We start from the raw sequence: 13,013 nt of genomic DNA on the forward strand, positions 1-13,013 counted from the left end.
TCCCAACACGTTGGGAGGCCGAGGCGGGTGGATCATGAGGTCAGGAAATTGAGACCATCCTGGTCAACATGGTGAAACCCCGTCTCTACTATAAATACAAAAAATTAGCTGGGCATGGTGGTGCGTGCCTGTCATCCCAGCTACTCAGCAGGCTGAGGCAGGAGAATTGCCTGAACCGAGAAGGGAGAGGTTGCAGTGAGCCGAGATCCTGCCACTGCACTCCAGCCTGGGCAGCAAGAGCAAAACTCCATCTCAAAAAGAAAAAAAACAATTAGTTGGCCACGGTGGTGCGTGCCTGTAATCCCAGTTACTCAGCAGGCTGAGGCAGGAGAATTGCCTGAACCCAGGAGGCGGAGGTTGCGGTGAGCCGAGATCGCGCCATTGCACTCCAGCCTGGGCAACAAGAGCAAAACTCCGTCTCAAAAAAAAAAAAAAATAGCTGGGCACGGTGGCAGGTGCCTGTAATCCCAGCGACTCAGGAGGCTGAGGCAGGAGAATTGCCTGAACCCAGGAGGCAGAGGTTGCCGTGAGCCTAGATCGCACCATTCTACTCCAGCCTGGGTAACAAGAGCGAAACTCTGTCTCAAAAAAAAAAAAGAAAAAGAAATTAGCTGGGTATGGTGGCGTGTGCCTGTAACTCCAGCTACTCAGGAGGCTGAGGCAGGAGAATTGCCTAAACCCAAAAGGCGGAGGTTGAGGTGAACGGAGATCACGTCATTTTACCCACACCTGGGAAACAAGAGCAAAACTCCATCTCTTTTAAAAAAAAAAAAAAAAAAAAAAAAAAAGGCTGCCGGGAGCAAAACTTGGGCCCGTAGACGTGGCCAGGAGGAGGATCCAGGCCTTGAGAGGCCACCAGTACCGAGGCAGATGCTAGGCCTTAAGGAGAGGCTGATGGGAGGCAGGAGCTAAGCCCAGGGGGCCTTTGGGAAGCATGAGCTGGCCCTAGAAGAAACCACATGATGACGTTTGCACCCATGGGGAGGAGACACCAGTAGAACTGGAGCTGGGCCTGCAGAGGCCAAATTAAGAACCCAATGCTTAGGCCTGCAGAAGCCAATAGGAGGAGTCCAAAACCGGGCCTGAAGAAGCCGACTCTGGGACATCTGGGGCCTATAGGAACCCTGGGTGGGCAAAACCTGAGCCTGGAGAGGCCAGCATGAGGCATGAGCTGGGTAGTCCTGGAAAGCCTGAATCGAGGGCCTGAGCTTTTGGTCCTACAGAGGCCTCCAGGAGCTAGGGAGGAGCCGAGCAACAGAGGTTGCTGCGAGGCGAGGACAAAAGGTTGGCCCTAACAAGCTGCCAGAAGGAGGGGCTGGGACCAAAGAGGCTGACGTTCTGGACAAGGAGAGGATGCCAGAAGGCCACCGCTAGGCACAGAGGGCCGCCTGGGGGCACCGGTTTGGCCCGAGGGGGCCACCAGGAGGCCAGGAGCTGGGCCTGTGGAGACAGGCTGCCACAGAGGCAGGATCTGGGCTGAGCGCAGACCACGATGAGGCCATAAGCTGGGTCTGGAGGGTCCACTGTTAGGTGGAGGCTGGGCCCAGAGGGGCCTAGCGCAGGCAGGAGCCAGGCCTGGAGAGGCTGGGCCCGGAGAGGAAGCTTCGGGCCTGGACAGGCCGCTGGGAGGCAGGAGCTGGCCGGAGAGTTTATGAGAGGCGAGCTGGGCCGAGAAAGGCCGGTGCGAGGGAGGACCTGGGCTCAGACTCAAGGCCAGCACCAGGTGAGATCTGGGTCCAGAGACATGTGCTACAGGCCAAGCTGGGCCTCAACTGGCCAGTGTGAGGGAGGCGCTGGGTTTGTGGACGAAGTCGGGAGGTAGGCAGGATCTTGGCCTGGGAAAGCGGCCGGCACACAGTGGATGGTGCTGGGGGTGCTGTAGGGAGGCCAGAAGTGGGCATGGAGAGGCCGATGTCAGGATGTAGCTGGGCCTGTCTAGGCCACCGGGAGGCAGAAGGGACACCCCGAAATCCCCGAGGAAGCTTCGGGCCGACAGACGAGAGGCCGTCGGGAGGTGGCCAGGCGCCGAGTCAAAAGAGGCCGCCAGGGGGCAAAACACTGGCAGATAGACGCAGCCAGGATGATGATCCGGGTGTGTGGGGGCCGGCAGTAGGGAGGCAGAGGCTGGGCCTCCCGAAGAGGCTGACAGAAGGCAGGAGCTGTGTCCCAGGTGGCCGTTGGGAGGCAGGAGCTTGCCCTGGAGGAGCCCATGTTGGGGGGCTGCCGGGAAGGCAGAAGCTGGGCCTGCAGAGATAAACTTCAGGACCCAATGCTTGGGCCTCCCGAGGCCAGCATGATGAGGCAGCAGGAGCCGGGCCAGCAGAAGCCGACTCGGGAACGTCTGAGGCCTGGAGATGCCCTGGGAGGGCAGGAGCCGAGCCTGGAGAGGCCAGCGTGAGACATGAGCTGGGAGGGCCTGGAGATCCTGAGCTTTCGGGCCTATAAAAAACACCAGAAGCTGGGGAGGAACCGAGTCCCCAGAGGTTGCTGTGAGGCAAATTCAAAAGCTGAGCCCGTAGACACAGCTGAGAGGAGGAGCTGGGCCCCAAAAGGCCTACCTGAAGACGTTCTGGGCCCAGAGAGGATGCCAGCAGGCCAATGCTGGGCATGGGAGGGCCCACTTCAGGAAGTTCTGGGCGTGGAGACGCTGCCAAAAAGTAAAAGCTTGATCAGAATGGCCGTTGTGATGCATGAGCTTCACCTAGACAGGCCATTGGGAGGCAGTAGCTGGGCCTGCAGATGCTGCCGAGGCAGAAGCTTGGCCTGGGGGCACTGTGGTGAGGCATACGCTTGGCCTGGGGTGTCTGCTGTGAGGCAGAGTTTAAGCCTATTGGGGCCGACTGGAAGCAGGAGTTGGACCTGGAATGGCAGATTTGAGAAATCTCTCAGTCCGGAGAGGCCACAGAGATACAGGAACTGGGCCTCAAGGGGCCGCCGAAAGGCATGAGCTGTACCTAAAGAGTCCAGTGTGAGACAGAAGCTGTGCCTGAAGACGGTGACTAGAAGACGTTTTGGCCTGGACAGCCTGTCAGGGGACAGATGCTGGGTCTGGAGAGGCCACTGTGACCTGGTCCTAATGAGGTTAGAGTGAGGCAACACCTGGGCTTCTCAAGGCTACCAGGAGGCAAGCAGAAACCTGTTCAAGGAATACCTGTGAGGCAAAAGCTAGGCCTGCAGAGGCCACTGGGAGGAAAGAGCTGGGTCTGTCCAGGTCGTCGGAAGGCTCAAAGTGGGCCTGTAGAGCTTGACTTGAGGCAGTTGGATCACGAGGGCAGAAGATCGAGACCATCCTGGTCAACATGGTGAAACCCCATCTCTACTAAAAATACAAAAAAGAACTGATGTCAGAGAAGTAAGAACATGACAGTGTGTGTTGAAGTACCTGTAAAACATTGTTTCTTTGCCTTTGTAAAATATGTGTCTACTAAAAGTTCTTGCTTTCAAAAGAATATGTGGGAATAAATCATTAGAATGTATTCTTCTGTTTTTTACTTTTATCTTCCTGCCACAGGCTTACTCTAGAAAATTTGATTTTCTTAGAAAATTGAACAAGTGCTCGTTGTGGTGGATCATGCCTCTAGGATGGGAGGCAGGGATGGAAAAGTCACTAGAGGCCAGGAGTTTGACACCAGCCTGACCAACAAAGTGAGATCCAATGTGTATGAAAACATTTAAAAATTAACCAGGTGTCATCATGTATAGCTACTAAGGAGGCTGAGGCAGGAGGATCCTTAGCTCAGGAGTGCAAGCCTGCAGTGACCTGTGATTGCACCACTGCACTCCAGCCTAGGTGACAGAGTGAGACCCCATACCCTAAAACAAAAAAGAAAAAAAAAATAGATCACGTAGCAAGTTGTATGTGGCTTACTCTGTATATTTCTAAACTGGAAGTTCTCAGAGTAATGCTGCTAAATCTTTTGGGGTCTAGCATCCCGTTACATTTTTTAACTTCATGTAAGATTTCTAAGACTTTTTCTTTACATAAATAATTACATTAAAGTTAAAAATAAAACAAACTTTTAAAAATATTATTTATTATGTATTAATAATAAAAACGTTACATGTTATTATAACTAATACAAAACAAACATTTTAAAATATTTTATTAATTACCTATTAATAATAAAACTGGTTGGGCGAGATGGCTCATGCCTATAACCCCAGCACTTTGGGAGGCCGAGGTGGGTGGATCACCTGAGGTCAAGAGTTTGAGACTAGCCCTCCAACATGCTGAAACCCTGTCTCTACTAAAAAATACAAAATTAGCCAGGTGTGGTGGCAGGCACCTGTAATCCCAGCTATTTGAGAGACTGAGGCAGGAGAACTGCTTACACCCGGGAGGCAGAGTTTGCAGTGAGTGAAGATCATGCCATTGCACTCTAGCCTAGGTAACAAGAGCAAAACTCCATCTTAAACAATAATAAAATGATTAAGTAGTAATATAAGTAATCCTTTTGTTTCTCTGAGACAGAGTCTCGCTCTTTCCCGAAGGCTGGAATGAAACATGTAATCTCGGTTCAGTGCAATCTCTGCCCCACCTCCCGGTTCAAAGGATTCTCCTGTCTCAGCCTCTGAAGTAGCTTGGATTACAGGCACCTGCCACCATGCCTGGCTAATCTTTGTTTTTTTGTCTTTTCTTTCTTTCTTTTTTTTTTTGACGGAGTTTTGCTCTTGTTACCCAGGCTGGAGTGCAATGGCGCCTTCTCGGCTCACCGCAACCTCGCCTCCTGGGTTCAGGCAGTTCTGCCTCAGCCTCCTGAGCAACTGGGATTACAGGCACTTGCCACCATACCCAGCTAATTTTTTGTATTTTTAGTAGAGACAGGGTTTCACCTTGTTGACGAGGATGGTCACGGTCTTTTGACCTTGTGATCCATCCGCCTCGGCCTCCCAAAGTAATCTTTGCTTTTTAGTAGAGATACGGTTTTGCCATGTTGGGAAAGCTGGTCTTGAACTCCTGACTTCACGTGATCCACCCACCTCATTCTCCCAAAGTGTTGGGAATGCAGGCCTAAGTCACTGCACCCGGACCGATTAACATATTTTTTAAAACACTGATTAGTCAGGCAACAACACTGGGAAGGGGTCTCCTCATTCCCAGTGATAAAAACCCCACTGCATGGCTCCAGGGTTGCAAGGGCTGCAGAGCCAAAAGGCTCTGATTTGAGATTTCATCACTTTATTTGTATTGTGAGACAAGGTCCCGCTTTGCCACCCAGGCTGGAGTGCCGTTGTGCACTTAGAGATCACTGCAGCCTCAGTGTCCTGGGCTCAATCCATCTTCCTGCCTCTGCTCCCCAGTGCTGGTACTACAGTTGAGTGCCACCATACCTGGCTAATTTTTAATTTTTTTTGTAGAGTGAGGAGTCTTGCTATGTTGCCCAAGCTGGCCTCAAACTCCTGACCTCAAGACATCTGCCCACCTCAGCCTCCTGAGTAGCTGAGACTACAAGTACACATCACCATGCCTAGCTACATTTATTTTATTAAATTTTGAAAAATATTTTTGTAGCGAGGAGGTCTTGCTACGTTGCCCAGGCTGGTCTTGAACTTCTGTCCTGAAAAGATACTCCCATCTCTGCTTCCCAAACATCTGGGACTACAGGCATGAGCCACTGCATTGAGCCTGAAGAGATTTCTTTAATCTAGCATCCCACATTTGGTAACACTGGGAAAGGCAGTAGAGTTTTTAAAAATTACTTAATAATTCAATAAGAATCAAACTCAACCTCGACCCCTGCCTTCTCTCACACCCCAAATCCAGTCTGTCAGGAAATCCTGTTCACTGTCTTCACCATGTACTGAAGATCCCCACTCAGCAACTCCCTGGACTCTTCCCCTACTCTCCTCTGACCATCTCTCACCAACACCATGACCCTGGTCAGGACCACTATCATCTTCCACCTGGATGTTACCACAGTTTGACCCCCATGCTTCCAACCAAATCTTCCCACAGTCTTTCTCAACTCAGCAGCCAGAGAATGCTTTTATATCAGGAGACAGATCATGTCACCTCTCTGCTCAGAACCCTCCCACAGTTCCCATCTCATAGTAAAAGCCAAAGCCCCAGCAATAACCTCCCAGGGCTTACACCAGCTATACTGATCCCCACACAGCAACTCCATGGCCTCCTCCGCTAATCCTCTCCCCGTCTCCTGCTCCACTGGCCTCCTTCCAGAGCCTCAGACTCTTTATTCTGTTGTTTCTGCCCACAATGCTCCTCCTTCAGCACCTCGGCCAGCTCCTTCCCCTCCAAGTCTTTGCTCAATTTTCACTTAGGAGGCCACCCCTGACCTTTCTATTTAACATTGCAATCTGTCCCCATTCCCGTTTTTTTTTTTTTTTTTTTTTAAAAAAAACAAGATCTCACTCTATCACCAAGGCTGGAGCGGAGTGGTGCAATCACAGCTCGCTGCAACCTCAAATTCCTAGGCTCAACTGATCCTCCCACCTCAAGACTCCCTAGTAGCTGGAACGACAGGTGCATGCCATCGTGCCTGGCTAATTTGTTTTATTTTGAAATGGAGTTTCACTCTTCTTGCCCAAGCTGGAGTGCAATGGTGCAATCCCAGCTCACTGCAACCTCCGCCTCCCAGGTTCAAGTGGTTCCTCAGCCTCAGCCTCCCAAGTAGCTGGGATCACAGTTGTGTGCCACTATGCCTGGCTAATTTTTGTATTTTTAGTAGAGATGGGGGTTTGTCATGTTGGCCAGGCTGGTCTCAAACTCCTGACCTCAGGTGATCCTTGGCCTCCCAAAGTGTTAGGATTACAGGAGTGAGCCACCACACCCGGTCCTTTTAATGTTTTGTAGAGACAGGGTCTCACTATGTTGCCCAGGCTGACCTTGGACTCCTGGCCTCAAGTGATCCTCCTGCCGGGATTCCTAAAGTGCTGGGATTACCAACATCAGCCACGATGCTTGGCGTCATGTTTATTTCCTCTTGCTGCTGCCACAAACTACCCTACAATAGTCCCTTAAAATAACACAAATCTACCAACTTACACTTCTGGGAATCAGAAGCCCAAATTAGGTCTATTAAGGCTAAAGTTAAGGTGTCAGCAGGGCTGCATTCCTTCTGGAGGCTCTAAAGTGTTCCCTTGGCTTTTCCAGCTTCTAGAAGCCACCCCCATTCCTTGGATCGTGGCCCTTAACTCCAACTTCAAAGCCAGAAGTGAAACATCTGCAAATCTCCCTCTCTAACTCTGCTTCCACCAACACATCTCCTGCTCCAATTCTCACTCTTCTAACCTCTTTCTTTTATAAGGATCTTTCTGACTGCTGGGCATGGTGGATCCCACCCATTACCCCAACACTTTGGGAAGTCAAGGCAGGAGGAACATTTAAGGCCTGGAGTTTGAAACTAGCCTGGAAAACAGAGTGAAATCCCACCTCTATGAAAGCATAAAAATCATTATCAGCCCGACATGGTGGTGTGCGCCTGCAGTCCCAGCTACTTGAGAGGCTGATGTGAAATAATGGCTTTAGCCCAGGAGTTTCAGATCAGCCTGGGCAACATGACTAAATCTAATCTTTACAAAAATGAGCTGGGCATGGGTGACATGCATGTGTAGTCCCAGCTACTCTGATGTCTGAGGTGGGAAGATCACTTGAGCTCAGGAGGTCAAAGCTATCATGAGCTATGATCATATTACTGTGCTCCTGCCAGGATGACACAGGGAGATTCTGTCTCAAAAAAAAAGAAAATAAATAATTTCTTCTCTGTCCCTGGTTCCTTTCCCTTTATTATTGAATGCTAATAAAGACCTCAGTGGTAGAGGTGATAGGAGCATCTTTAGTTTTAATATTTGATCTTGATCCCAGCTTTCTAACACAAGAGACTCTAAGAACTTTGGGATCTCCAGCATGCTAAGAATGCATTTGGGGATGTGGTTGAGATGACTGGGTGGGTGCACACTCCTGGATTTCTTCAGGAGGAAGGCTGATTGCCAGAGAAAGCAACCACATGATTAGAGGCTTAGAACTTTTAGCCTCACCTGCCGAACTCCAGGAGGTGAGAGTGGCTGAAGATTGACTTAATTATCAATGGCCAAAGATTTTATCCATCAGGCTTGCATAATCGAGCCTCTGTAAACACCCTGAACAACAGGGTTTGCAGAGCTTCTGGTTGAATACAGGTGGTGCTGGGAGGGCAGCATGTTGAACAGAGGGCATGGAAGCTCTGTGCACCTCCCACTTACCTTCCCCTGGGCATCCATCTTTCATTTCTTTCTCCCTTTCCTTCCTTTCGTTCTCCTCTTTCTTTTTTTTTAAAGACAGGGTCTGGCTCTTTTGTCCAGGCTAGAGTGCAGTGGCACAATTTCAGCTCACCACAACCTACGATTCCCCAGTCCCCAGCTCAATGCATCCTCACCTCAGCTTCCCTAGTAGCTGGAACAACACGTGCACACCACCACACCTAGTTATTTATTTATATTCATTTATTTTTTGAGAAAAAATCTTGCTCAGCAGCCCAGGCTGGAGAGCGGTAGCGTGATCTCAGCTCACTGCGACCACTGCATACTGGGTTCAAGTGATTCTCCTGCCTCAGCCTCCTCAGTAGCTGGGATTGCAGGTACATATCAACATGCCCAGCTAATTTTTGTATTTTATAGAGAGAGGGTTTCACCATGTTTCCCAGGCTGAACTCAAACTCCTGCATTTAAGCGATCCTCCCAACTCAACCTCCCGAAGCGCTGGGATCACAGGCATGAGCCACTGCATCCAGCATGCACATCTCTTTCACTGGCTGTTTCTGAGACATATCCTTTACAGTGAACCAGGAATAGAAAATGAACTCACCAGATGTGGTGGCTCACATCTGTAATCCCAGCACTTTAAGTGACTAAGGTGGGAAGATCACTTGGGCCCAGGAATTTGTGGCCAGCCTGGGCAACAAAACAAGATCCCATCGCTAAAAAAAAAATAAAAGAAATTAGCCAGATGTGGTGGTGCAGGCATGTCGTCTCAGCTACTAGGAAGGGAGGAGGACCACTTGGGCCCAGGCAGTTGAGGCTGCAGTGAGCTATGACTGCAACACTGCACACCAGCCTGGGCAAAAAAATGAGACCCTGTCTCTCAGAAAAAAAAATAATAAACTATTTTTCTGAGTTCTATAAGCTGTTCCAGCATATGATTAAATCAAAGAAGGGGGTCATGAGAACCCCTGATTTGTAATAGGTTGGTCAAAAGTACAGGACAAAACCTAATACTTGCCATTGGCATCTAAAGTGAGGGTAGTCTCACGGGACTAAACGCCTAACCTGCAGGGTCTGCGCCAGCTCCAGGTAGTGTCAAAATAAAATTGTGGGATACCCAGTTAATATCCAGAACACTGGAGAATTTGGTGTATAAGCTCCACACACACAGTCAGTCAAAGTGTGTGACGAGAGAAACATGGACTTTTCTTTCACCTACCTGCCTAACTGCATAGGAGAAGCAATACATGGTGCTCATGAACAGAGCAAGCATTAAAGTCAAACCAGTCCCTACATCTGACTCAGCTCAATATCCATGTGAGCTTGGGCAAATCACTCATTATCCCTAAGTCTTTATCACCTCATTCAGAAAATGGGGATAACTGGTACCTGCCTGGAATTTTGTGAGAATTCACAAAATATTATGCTTGATGTTACTGTGATCATCACACCTATTCCAAACTATCTGACAGAAACAGAGATGGATGATAACATCACCAGATTAGAAACTGTAGTGAGGTCTCTCAGGCAAAATTCCATACAAGCCAATTACTGTCTCTCCAAAGCATTCCTGCCACACTTAATTCCCTATTCCCTGAACCAAATGTGCCATCTTAATTGTCCAGGTCTTTGAACTGCTGGTTTCCCTGACCATTCCCCATCCCTCCACATCCCCCTTCGCTCCCTACTCTCACACAACTCTTCCTCATCTTTCAAAAGCCAGCTTCACTGTCACCTTATCTGGAAGCTTCTCCCACTCTCCAGAAAAGCTTCCCATTGCACTTGACACATGCACTATTGTTTGATCATTGTTGAGTTATTGTCCGAGTCTTTTTGTACCTGAATAACATGATGCCAAGTCTCCTCCTGAACTCTGATGTCTTTCATGGTAGATCCAGCCGGAAGTGACAAACAGATATTCTTTAAAAATAAAAGAAAGAATCAGGAAATCCCATAAAAGTTTTAAAAGATATGTGAAAAGCAAACAGAATTCAAGAGCTTCTAGGAAAAACGTAAGAGGGAAAGTGTTACTGGAAAATATGCTAAAGGGTTTATTTTTATTCTATTTTACTTTTTTGAGAAAGAAGCTTGCTCTATCCCCTAGGCTGGACCGCAGTGGTACAATCACAGCTCATTGCAGCCTCAACCTCCAGGACTTCAGCAATCTTCCAACCTGATTTTTATTTTATTGAAGAAACACATTCTTACTGTTACCAAAGCTGGAATGCAGTTGTGTGATCATAGCTTACTGCAGCCTCGACCTCCTAGGCTCAAGTGATCCTCCAGTCTCAGACTCCCCAGTAGCTGGGATTACAGCTGTAAACTGCAATGTCCAGCTCACGTTATCTTTAATTTTTATTAGAGACAATGTGCTGCTATGTCGACGAGGCTGGTGGTAATCCTTTTCCCTCAAGCAGTTCTCCCACCTCAGCCTTCCAAAGTGCTGGGATGACAGGTGTGAGCTGCCACACCTGCTGAGGAGGTTAATTTTTCATGACATAAAGAGCTCAAAGCAAATATTAGAAGGAGCCTAAATGGCTATTTGTGATATATCCATATACTAAAACATTATGCAACCATGAAAAGGATTCAGATACATCAATAGAAATTGACACAGATGTCCACAAAACATGAAAATGAGAAGCGATATTCAATCAGCCCATATGTATTTGAACAATACGGCCAATTATTTCCTGAGACAAGATTATGGGTCTAAAGAGTAAAGGAAAATTTCCACTTCTTCATTTAAAAGTATTTACTATTTTTATAATTTAATAAAAGATTAAATATAGAGATCATCTAATTAGTAAAAGACATGTTAACTCTACAAATAAACAGAAAAGACATGGACAGCCCAACCTTGGTGGCTGATGCTTATAATAGCAGCACTTTGGGAGGGGGCGGTGGGAGAACTGCTTGAGGCCAGGAATTCCAGACCAGACTGGGAAACATAGCAAGACCTTGTTTCTATTAAAAATCAAAAAAATTAGCCAGACATGGTGGCCTACAGTCCCAGTTACTGAGGTGGAAAGATCACCTGAGTCCAGGAGGTCAAGGCTGCAGTGAGTCGAGACTGTACCACCATACTCAAGCCTGGGCTACAGAGTGAGACTTGGTCTCCCAAAAAAGGAGGGGGAGCAAGAAAGAAAGCTAGCTGGGCACGCTCTAATCCCGGCTGAGTCAGTTGGATCACGAGGTACAAAGTTCGAGACCAGCCTGACAAACATGGAGAAACCCTGTCTCTATTGAAAATACTTAGCCAGGTATGGTGGCACATGCCTGTAATTCCAGTTATTCTGCAGACTGAGGCAAGAAAATGGCTTGAATCCAAGAGAAGGAGGTTGCAGTCAGCAGAGATTGTGCCGTTGCACTCCAGCCTAGGCAACAAGAGTGAAACTTCATCTGAAAAAGAAAGAGAGAGAGAAAAAGAAAGCTAATAAAGTAATATAAGGAAATATATATTCAAATGTAACAAAAATAAAGTATTAATGATATCTTTTATTTACTAAAAATGATCAAACAAAAAATAACTTGTTATTGTACCCTGTGCCAGCAAAGGTGCAGTGAAATGGGCATTTTTACTATTAGTGATGTTTAAATTGTATACAAGCCTTCCACCAGGGTAAAGCTTGGAAATTTTTAAAAAAGAATACAGTGACTCACTGTACTGCCTCCTCCAACTCCTGGCCTCAAGCGATCCTCCCACCTCAGCCTCCCAAAGTGCTGGAATTATAGGCCGACAGCCACCATGCCTGAAAGCTCGGCAGTTTACACCAAGTATAACAAGAATGCTAATGTCCTGTGACTCACAGTCATCTCATTTCTGGCTGGAAATATCATCTTCGGATACAATTCAACCTAAACAAAAGGTCATATGCACAAACACAGTAAATCTAAGAGTAATATTTTTCCGTTTTAAAAACGTACGTAACACTTCACAAATCTGCACGTCATTCTTGCAGAGGCCATGCCAATCTCTCTATTATTCCGGCTTTAGGATATGTGCTACTGAAGCAAGCATGAGTAATTTCAGATAGAGCGGTTAAGCGAAATCAGGAAGAGTTATGGGGAATTTAAAAATCTATGGTATTTATAGGTACCTAGTAACAGCTCAGTAAATATTAGCTGATACTTTTATTATTTTTATGGTAATTCCACTCAATTAAAAATTGTCATTAAAAATTTACCACTGTCTTGGAACATCATGTATTTAACAGCATAACTGTAAAAACAGATAGAGGCTGGGTGCGGTGGCTCACACTTGTAATCTCAGCACTTTGGGAGGCCAAGGCAGGTGGATCACCTAAGGTCAGGGGTTCAAGCCTAGCCTGACCTAACATGGAGAAACCCCATCTCTACTAAAAAATACAAAATTAGGTGCGGTGGTGCCTGTAACCCTAGCTACTCTGGAAGCTGAGGCAGGAGAATCACTTGAACCTGGGAGGTGGAGGTTGTGGTGAGCTGAGAGTGCACCATTGCTCTCCAGCCTGGGAGAAAGTGCAAAACTCCACCTTGAAAAAAATAAAAGAAAAAAAGGCCCAGCACAGTGACTCACAGCTGTAATCCCAGCACTTTGGGAGGTTGAGGCCAGGTAGATCACCTGAAGTCAGGAGCTCAAGACCAGTCTGGCCAACATAATAAAACCCTGTCTCTACAAAAATACAAAAATTAGCTCAGCATGATAGCAGGTACCTGTAATCTTAGCCTACTCTTAACCCTGGGAGGTGGAGGTTGCAGTGAGCTGAGATTGTGCCATTGCACTCCAGCCTAGGCAACAGAGAAAGACTGTCTCAAAAACAAAAGAAAACAAAACAGAT

At 47.5% G+C, this 13,013-nt stretch overlaps 2 protein-coding genes and 1 pseudogene across 35 annotated transcripts in view; 1 reads left to right on the forward strand and 2 right to left on the reverse strand.

Annotated features, from left to right (window-relative positions):
* LOC144576556 (uncharacterized) overlaps window positions 1-13,013 on the reverse strand; it is a 537,019-nt gene that overhangs the window by 240,154 nt on the left and 283,852 nt on the right. The gene's annotated exons all lie outside the window — the stretch shown is intronic.
* LOC144576563 (uncharacterized) overlaps window positions 1-13,013 on the forward strand; it is a 181,483-nt gene that overhangs the window by 41,826 nt on the left and 126,644 nt on the right. The gene's annotated exons all lie outside the window — the stretch shown is intronic.
* On the reverse strand, window positions 12,116-12,213 carry LOC144579653 (U6 spliceosomal RNA; annotated as a pseudogene).

Source organism: Callithrix jacchus, chromosome 15 (assembly GCF_049354715.1).
Source record: "Callithrix jacchus isolate 240 chromosome 15, calJac240_pri, whole genome shotgun sequence".
Lineage (NCBI taxonomy): Eukaryota > Metazoa > Chordata > Mammalia > Primates > Cebidae > Callithrix > Callithrix jacchus.